This window comes from Ptiloglossa arizonensis, chromosome 5 (genome assembly GCF_051014685.1).
Source record: "Ptiloglossa arizonensis isolate GNS036 chromosome 5, iyPtiAriz1_principal, whole genome shotgun sequence".
In the NCBI taxonomy this organism is placed as follows: domain Eukaryota; kingdom Metazoa; phylum Arthropoda; class Insecta; order Hymenoptera; family Colletidae; genus Ptiloglossa; species Ptiloglossa arizonensis.
The window spans coordinates 26,140,113-26,149,408 of NC_135052.1; the positions used below are offsets into that span (position 1 = coordinate 26,140,113).

Sequence of the window (9,296 nt, forward strand, 5' to 3'; positions counted from 1 at the left end):
TTTTTTCGCGGCCGGCGCGAACGCGAAACCTGGCAGCGGTTTGTTTTTCAACTTGCATTGTGCTCGTCGTTCGTTACGACTGGCAATTATCTGCAAGCGAGCCCCGTACTACTTCGCGAGCTTTTAACATTTTTAATCCGTGAGTTAAGACCGAATTCACGCCAAGGTGGAGAAAACGATGTAACAAAGTAAACTTCGCTGGCCTCTTCGAGGCGGCGAGTTCCCGGCAACATCGCTGATTCCGCGGATAAATTTCAACGTGGCTGTCGTCGCGTAACTAACGTTGAAGTATAGTAAAATATGACGTTCGATCGTACCGAGATTAATAACTGTCACTAACACACTAGAGAATGCACACATTTACGAATTAAAAAAAGCTGATTATTTCTATTCGCTTAGTTTAATTGTACGTACGGTATTTATTCGAAAACTTTAAATCCGTGCGAATATCTCGAAAGCAACACATTTTCGGAAACAATGTTAAATACAACAATTTTTCTATTTCGAGAGGGAAATAAAATTATCCTATATATATTTTTTATTTATCGAGTGTTTTCAAGGTTATTCGAAACTAAATTTTTTTTTTAAATAGAAATCTATCTCCACGATGGAAGGAGAAACTTTGTAAGCAAAATTTTTCTACTAGATTTTATCTGAAAAAGATATTTAATAAACTAAAGAAAAATTTTTTCAGTTTCGCTATTTCTAAAGTAAATCTGGTTATGCGTGACCCTCCCTAAAATGATGAAAGTAAATTTTTGTTCAGTAAAACCCTTAAAAATAATATTATATATCTGAGATAAAGATAATAACCCTTAATAAATAATCTGATTGAAAATATCGTTTCAAGAATATGACGCCTATAATCATAATCCATATGCAAGTGCTGTCACGCTGGACCTAACTTCCTATTTTTCTCAAGACGCAATTTGTGGAGACTGTCTGCACGATAACTCTGTCAATTTTCAATATTTTTTCACGAAATTAGGTGTACATATAGCTGATAAGATTATTTTCGACCTGAAAAACAATGACTCATCAGTCTGGTTTTTGAAAATCGGTAGATTTGAAGACGAGATAAATAAACTTTAACATTTACTTTTCCAGTTAACCTATTCCCTACATATTAACTACAATCTTATGTATATTTTAAATAAAACCGTACATATTAATACAATTATATTAAGTTTACAAATTTTCGGACCGCTTAAGAGGTGTAAATTTCAAGAGCCACATTGTTACATAAATTATAAATTCATATCCTTAATTTTTCGTCCGACTTAATCTCACGAGCAACATTGTTGCACAAATTATAAATTTATATTCCTAATTTTTCGTTTGACTTAATTTCACGAGCAACATTGTTACATAAATTATAAATTTATATTCCTAATTTTTCGTTCAATTATTTAAAAAAAAAAATTGTTGTTAAAAGAAATCTGACCAAGAATTGTCAAGACAAATCGTTGAAATTTTCAGTTGAGGACGAAAAACAAGTAATGTCGGTCCGGTTTCTGGGCATTCGAAACGATTCGGGACGAAACATTACAAAATGCTATTCGAAGTAATTCCAAGCATTTATAGGCAATCGCTAACCCCTGCTAAAGGGACGAAGTTTCGGGCCGCCCCCTCTGGCGAATTCGATCGATCAGGCGGCCCTGTTTAGCCTCGAAGAACGCTGAAATCTCCTCGACACTGTTCACCGATGGATTCCAGCGATCTTCTGATAAGGGAGGTGCCGAGGCCTCGAAGCTTATCGTCTTCTTTTCCCCGCGTCGTGTCGTGGCGCGACGTACCCCGGGCTAGACAACTCGAAAATGTACCAACGGCGAGTTACGTCCATGACACTCTTTCTTGTACATAAAGAAATAAAAAAAAAAAAATTGATACCAATTCCGTCAACGTTCATTTTTCGATTCATCCGAACCAAATATGCATATTTGTCACCGTATTTGTTGTAAAATAATTTCAACGACAATTATAATTCTTATTATTATATAATGCTTTTTTCATATAATCTTTTTTACTTTTCTTCCTCTTTCTTTTGTATTTTATTGCATAAAAGAAAATTAGGAACATTTTCAAAAATATTTTTCAATTTGGTTATCTTTTCAAATTTCGAAACGGAATTGCAAAGATTTGTTCTTGAATGGTTAAAATTTTCAGAAATGTGAAAAACAATTGTCGATTAACACCGTGTACAGCTCTTTTAATTTGTCCCGAGGGCAGCGGTATCTAGCGGGACAGTCCAGTAAGCTTGCCTTGGATGATACAATTACTATCTTTAACTAGGGTGATTATCTTTGTCTTCGGATACCATAGAAAGGACAAATTGCATTCGATTAAAAAATGAGACTAATAAAACCATCGTATTAGTGAGTGATTTACGTTTCTTCAACTGAACGTGTTAAATTTTAATTTGTTCTTTGTGAAATACTTTATAAGTCCAATTCAAATTTTAATTTTTATTCAAAAGTTGTTTATTTTTTATTCGTTATTCCAAACAAAGATTTTTGAATAAATATCCTCGTATTCAAAATAATCGATTTTTCTTTTTCTTTGTACTTTCTTAAAGATAAATATTTCAAAACTGCATCTTTAAAATAGTAGGCCAAAATTCAAAGAAATGGCGACGATAATGGTATTTGAACAGTGATTATCAATTTCAACTTACATGGCCGAGATATTAATCTGACCTAACCTACTTCACTCTAACCTAATCGGTGCACAGTATAGGCAAAATTCAATATATAATAGTACCGACAATTTTTTGCGAATATTTCGAAAACTAAGGTCGAATGGTAATTACGTACAAAGAAAAAAGTTACTCAAAACGGTGATTTCTACAACATATTTAAAAATCATCGAAATCGATGAAACTGTTCACTTTTCAAACAATGACCGAGGTAACCCCAAAGTTGACGGTAAAAATCGCGACGATGGAGAGTACACGGTTCCACGAATCGTAGGTCCGAAGGAATTAATTGGGTGTCAGGCATACGTAAACGCCGCCAACTCGATCACGTAATTATGTCGACGGGTCGATCAACGTCGTAAAACACCGAATTACTATCGAGCCCGACCTTTGGCCAAAGAGAGAAGCGAGCGTAATATCGATCGCGACGTCTCTTCGCCCGACGATATACGATACATCCCTCGCAGGCGTGCGGACCGCAACTTTCATTGGATTTTATTACACCTCGTACAGGATCCGTGGCGCGTAAACACCTTCTTATCGCGCGTGTAACAACGATGATTAAGGGAAAACTGTCGGTGTACCTGGACATGTTCGCTACGTTTTCGCGCGATTCCCATTGGTTGAAGGAATATTCTTGTGTCTTGCAGTAACGCTTGTTTAAATTTCAATACAGTTGTCTCGCTAAAATTTCAGTGACCCATCGGTGTTCGGAGCTGAGCGTAACTCGAACCTATGAACAAAGACGGTGAATAGATGCGGTGAAAATAAGCGAGAAAGAAATAGCGCGCGGAGTGGGGATGGTCGATCTCGAGCGTTTCATAGGAACGCCACACTCGTTGCAATGAATCATCCGATTACAGAAATTAAAATTTTGCATTTTTTCAATTTATCTTCGTAACAATGATACCGACGAATCGGTGGGGCCTCCTGATCGAAATAAGTCCAAACACGACGCACATCGGAGAAATTTTACTACTGGTCTATTATTTTTACTAACTTATTCAAATTTGTTAAACGAATAAAGATCGTTCGATTTACATCGTGTTTGGACTCGTTTTCATCGGGAGAACCTTGCCGTTCCATTGATATCGTTACATTGAAGATAAAGTGAATAATGAATAATTTTTATTTTCCCAAGTGGATGATTCATCGTACTGCGCGCGCGTTTCTTCGAAAGACTCGAGATCGACCATCCCTATTGCGCGTACTATTTCTTTCTCGCTCACTTTAATCGTGTTTATTCTCTTTCCTTGTCTAAGGCCTCGAGCTTATGACGATTCCTAGAAAATCGCACTAGATTTGACTTCTAACGTCCGATTTACTTTAATTTAAGCAAGCGAAATGAAAAATATACAAACTTTACTTTCCAAAGGTTAAAATTTAATCTCATTTGTTAAGGTGTACATTCTCCCTTTGCGTTACTTTCGAGTTATTTTTAAATATTTTTTTTATTCTCAGATATTAATATTTTTAATTTTTCACGACGTCCTGTAAACATCAGTCGACTCGTAAACGACTATTGGAAACGACTTGTAAACGACTATAGACACTCGTACCTATTTTTATCGATTGCGGACCAACTGTTCGTACTAGTACATATGTATCACCTTGAAGAAGACGTAAATCAGAAGATTGAAAACGTTTCGAATATTTCACTTGCAAGGGCCATCGAGCACGAGAATTATTTTTATCAACGTAGTTCTGTTATATTTCCCACTAACGAGGATGCAAGTGATCGGTAGGTTTGGATGATTTTAGCGCTGGCACGTTCGAGTATCTCCAACTTTACGACGAATATACCGAAGTCACGCTGTAGTCGGTCGATGCGATTGATTGCTAACTGCAAGCGTTATGCACATGGCCCCAGTAGGACGCACGTGAACGCTCTACCTATGCAAATGTAATTATGAATTCGCTTTGACGCTGTAAAAGGTTCGCTGTCGGAGAACTACGTGTCTTATTAGTCCTGGAGTCAGTTAATACAGGAGTACCCGGTCGTCGAAGACGACTACCAATCGATCACACGAATTACAAAGTTAATAATAAACGTTTCACTGGCCCAATCGTTTTCCATCGATTGAAAAATTCGATCGAAATTAGAGCACCGTAACCCCTCGTTGAAACGTACCCTGTTGGGACCGCTCAAAACGTTCTAAGGAGGGAAGGTAGCGAATCTGTTCTTGGACTCGACTTTTCGTTTTTCGAGCTGACAAGAATATCAGATTTTAATGATATTTCGCAGGCTTGTAGATTCACACATTAGACAATCGCAACCGGATTTATAGATGGCTAATTATTTATGAAAAGATAAGTGTAAAGTTTGAAAAAATCGCTCAGTCGGGAATACCGTCAAAAATGATCAAAACTGTCCAAGTTATTAAATCTTTCTAATCGAGTGTTAAAAAATAGTTCAACATAATATGATTAATAAAAGAAAAAAGAATAAAAAATTCTACGCTCACCACTATACCATTCATTCTTGAATAGAATGATCTGTATCTAGAATATCATTGATTAAACGATTTTTTCAAACTTTACATTTATTTTTTTCATAACTGCAGGACCATTTACGAATGTGAATTTACAAGTCTGCAAAATATTATTAAAATCGGTGAGGATCAGCTCTGACATTCTACTTGTAAGATCCAACCACGTGCCAACCATCCAACGGAAGAAAGTAAACGACGTATTATACATTAGTAGTAAGAGTGAGCACAACAGAAAGCGTGATCGCTGAACTTCAAAGCGACACGACGCGACGCCGAGAGCGCTTTGGCCTAACAGTCGTTAGTACAACCTAAAAACTTTTGTATTTACCATTGCATCTTCACGAAAGTATTGTCAATAAATTGGTGTAAATCGGACTATTTTTCAGTTTTAAAACACTTGTTATTACTTATAATTAAAAGTACAATAATACTCGTTTAAGTTTCAACAGTATTGTGTCGCCTAAATTTCAACGATCCGTCCCCACTATGCTCCCACTAGTCGGTGTCTCGAGCCGAGTGTAATCTGATCCTATGAACAAAGGCAGTGAATAGGTATAACAAGAGTAAACGAGAAAGAAATAGTGTGCCAAGCAATAATGATCGACCTCGAGCATTTCAAAGAATCGCCGTATGGATTACGATGTAACAATTATAAATATTTGAATTTCTACATTCTTCGTTTCATTTAAAAGAAAAATTAAATAAATTGAAGGAATTTTACCACTACGCTATTATTTTCGCTATTTTGAATATTTAAATTTTATACGAATATTCATCCGATTTACGTCATACTTGGACATATTTTCAGCGGAAGGATCTCGTCAATCCATTAATAATACTTTCACGAAGATACAATGAGAATTGTCAAAATTTTTATTTATTCGCAAATACGTTTTATCGAGGGACAAACGCGACGTTTTAGAGAGGGATTCTTGTACAATAAAATTTTACTTCGTTGAATCTATAATGTTTTAAATATCAAGAATTGTATTCTTGTAAGTAAATTATTATTCAATTTTAACATTCGGCTTCCTATCCACTATTCATTATTTCTGTCCTATTTCTTACGAATATATTTCCACTCGTAGAACAAGTCCCTCCTTACGAGATAACTCCTACTTGCCAATTAACGTGTTAACCACTTCCCCACCGAGTTCTCTTCCAGTTCTCGGTCTAAAAAACAAGTTTTCTCATTTCACTACCTAAATATTTAAAAGCCGTTATGAAAATATATTTAAAAATTCCTGCCCCGAACTTCACGATTCTTCCTTTCATTTTACTCTGTACATATTATTTCAGTCACCAAGCATTCACTTGGTTTATTTGACTGTTATCCGAGTTAACTTGGGAGCAGCTGTGAAGTGGTTCATACCGACTGAATCTTATCCTTTACACCACTTTTGTGCTCGTACCATTTTTCCATGGTATAATAAAGCCATTATTAATATTATTATTATTATTATTATTTTAAATTTATCACGACAATTCACAATCCCATTGTTTAAATGGCTCCGTCCCACTGCGCTGGTACAATAACGAGACAATTCCTCTCTGTTTACCAACGATTGATCCGTATGTAAAACACAAGGCGGAGCGTTCCATTACATATATAATATATATAATACATATCTATGTTATATACGTCGCTGAATCCGAACGAAGTTACACGCCCTCAGGTTACGCCATTGACCCAACTTTGGAACCCTCGTTTTCATTAATCCTTTCAACATCAGCCCCCCTGCGTCTCTCGTCCACCTCACGAACCTTTGTAGACAGCCCATTTATCCATCGATTCGACGGTGCGAAATATAAATAGGCTACTCCTGTCGGCCATCAAGAATTCTGGCCTCCGACGACACCCCCTCCTCCACTCCTACCTCCCCCCCGCCGCCGCGTCCGTCGTCGCGAACCTCACCGACTGGAATCGAAATTTCATCGTAATAAATTCGTCTTAATTCGCTCGTCTTATTTATTCGTTTGATCGTTCCACCGTGGATCCAAAGTGGCAAGAGTATACGGATATTTCTCCACGAGCATTCCAACCGAGTATCGAGCGATGTTTCAAAGAAATTTCAGCAATAAGGCAAATAACAACAACGATATCCTTTAAGCTTAAATTGCACTTGTGAATTGAAGTCTCTTCGAATAATTTTATCGCGCAACATGGAAACAATGCAGACAGATATCGTTCGCGCGGTATTTTCGAGGTTAGGTTTGAGAGAGCCACCGAAAATAAGAAGAATAACAATTACCTTAGATTTTTCACGCGAATCGCGTTTGTAATTTTGATTTTTTTCGAAACATTCTGTCATTTGATCCGGAAGCAATGCAGATATCGTTTGCGCAGTATCTTTGAGGTTAGATTCGAGGGAAGCGGGCTTTGGCTATATCTTACCTTTATGCAATATTATTACAGGTTTATTTCCAGATGTTTGTGGAAGATTGCAATTGAAACAGAGAAAAAATTAACATTGATACCGCGAGTATTATCGATTACTGCGAGAAGTTGATTTGATTTATCAGATTGCTAGAACTATAGATAAACACATGGGTCTTGTATCGTGATAACAGTTTAATTAGTTGTAACGAAAGAAGGAACCGTTAATGAATCTGAATAAAAATGTGAAGTCAAATATCGTAGTCTTCGGATAACTGAAGTAAAATCATCCCTACCACTGTTTATACTGTAACGCGAAATTTTCAAATAATAATTAAAAGTTTTTTTTTCTTTAAATATTGCCATTGAATTGGCGAGATTTTTTTAACTAAAACAAGTCCTAAACATGACCTCACACAACCTATTTTTAATTGTACCTAAATAGTACAATTCATTAAAATATTGTCATGTATACATATATTACGATTAACTTTCTTCGTAAGCATTTCTGTGTATACACACATATAATATATAGTTTCTTATGTACAAAAATTGAAATAAAAATAAAATCATACAAGTCTTTAAGTTCTCCTTGTTCAAATACCGTAGGAAATTATATACGTAAATAATAATATATAAAGTGATGATTATAAATTCCTGTTTTTTTTTTACTTATATATATATAAATTAATCAGTGAGTATTTCTTGTACGTTGCTCAACAAATTTTTGTATAATTGTGTAGGCCAAAGACCATCTATATTACCGAAGGTTTAATCCTTATCTGTGATGCTAAATATTCAAATGTATCCATTTAACAAGTCGAACTCGCAAATAATTGGGCAAAGTAATGTTCGAGGGAAATCACAAAATATTCTGCGAGACGTGTCGCGAGGATACAACTTTCGATGTGTTAGTAAGCGTATCGACTTTCCAGAATGTTTTGGAACGCCGCCGTGTCATTCGTAATACAAGGTCAACGAGGCGACGACTGTCAACAGACGGCGAGTTATCTTTCTCGGATCGACATTAACGTCGGTACAGATGGTGGCTGGTTTATTATGCCAGTGTTATGCGCGTACACATCGGTGGAGACAGAGTTGCAAATCAATAAACCGTGTTGTAAGGTATTTGGGCATGGCGAGATATCGATTATATAGCGGTGTACACACGGTGGCGAGAGATGTCCGAAGACGGCGCGTAACGCGACCCGACTCGATAGAAATTAGGATCACCGGGGACGATCAATGCGTTCGCGAACGCACACAGAGAAGGTTAACGCGTTGTTACGTGGTAGATCGAGCATAGCAAAAATGCTGTTCCTGTTTTACCAACTGCGACACTTTATTCGAAAACGTTACAAGATCTGGATGACTCTAACTACCACGATTGATATTTCATTGAGCTACACAGGGCCGGGATGCTCGACGAGAGCTCGACTACGAACAAAACATAAACAAATTTCATCGACTGAGCGCAAAAGGTATCCGATTATCGAATTATCTGGTAAAAAAAAAATAAACACCGAAGTGTTATAATCTGGATTGACCTTTCCAGTATTGAATTATTCAGTGGTGGGGAAAAGTCTCTATTGCTGAATTAATTTTACAATATATTTTGTAATAATTACATTTATAAATACGCGCAAATTATAAATAAAATTAAAAAAATTGTACAAAACTGTCCATAAAAGTCAAGATATTTATACACGTGGTATTTTCTTTGTCCCGAACA

The 9,296-nt window shown here is 36.3% G+C and overlaps 1 protein-coding gene across 1 annotated transcript in view; it reads right to left on the reverse strand.

The window, feature by feature from the left end:
• LOC143146612 (uncharacterized) overlaps positions 1-9,296 on the reverse strand; it is a 128,512-nt gene that overhangs the window by 98,155 nt on the left and 21,061 nt on the right. The gene's annotated exons all lie outside the window — the stretch shown is intronic.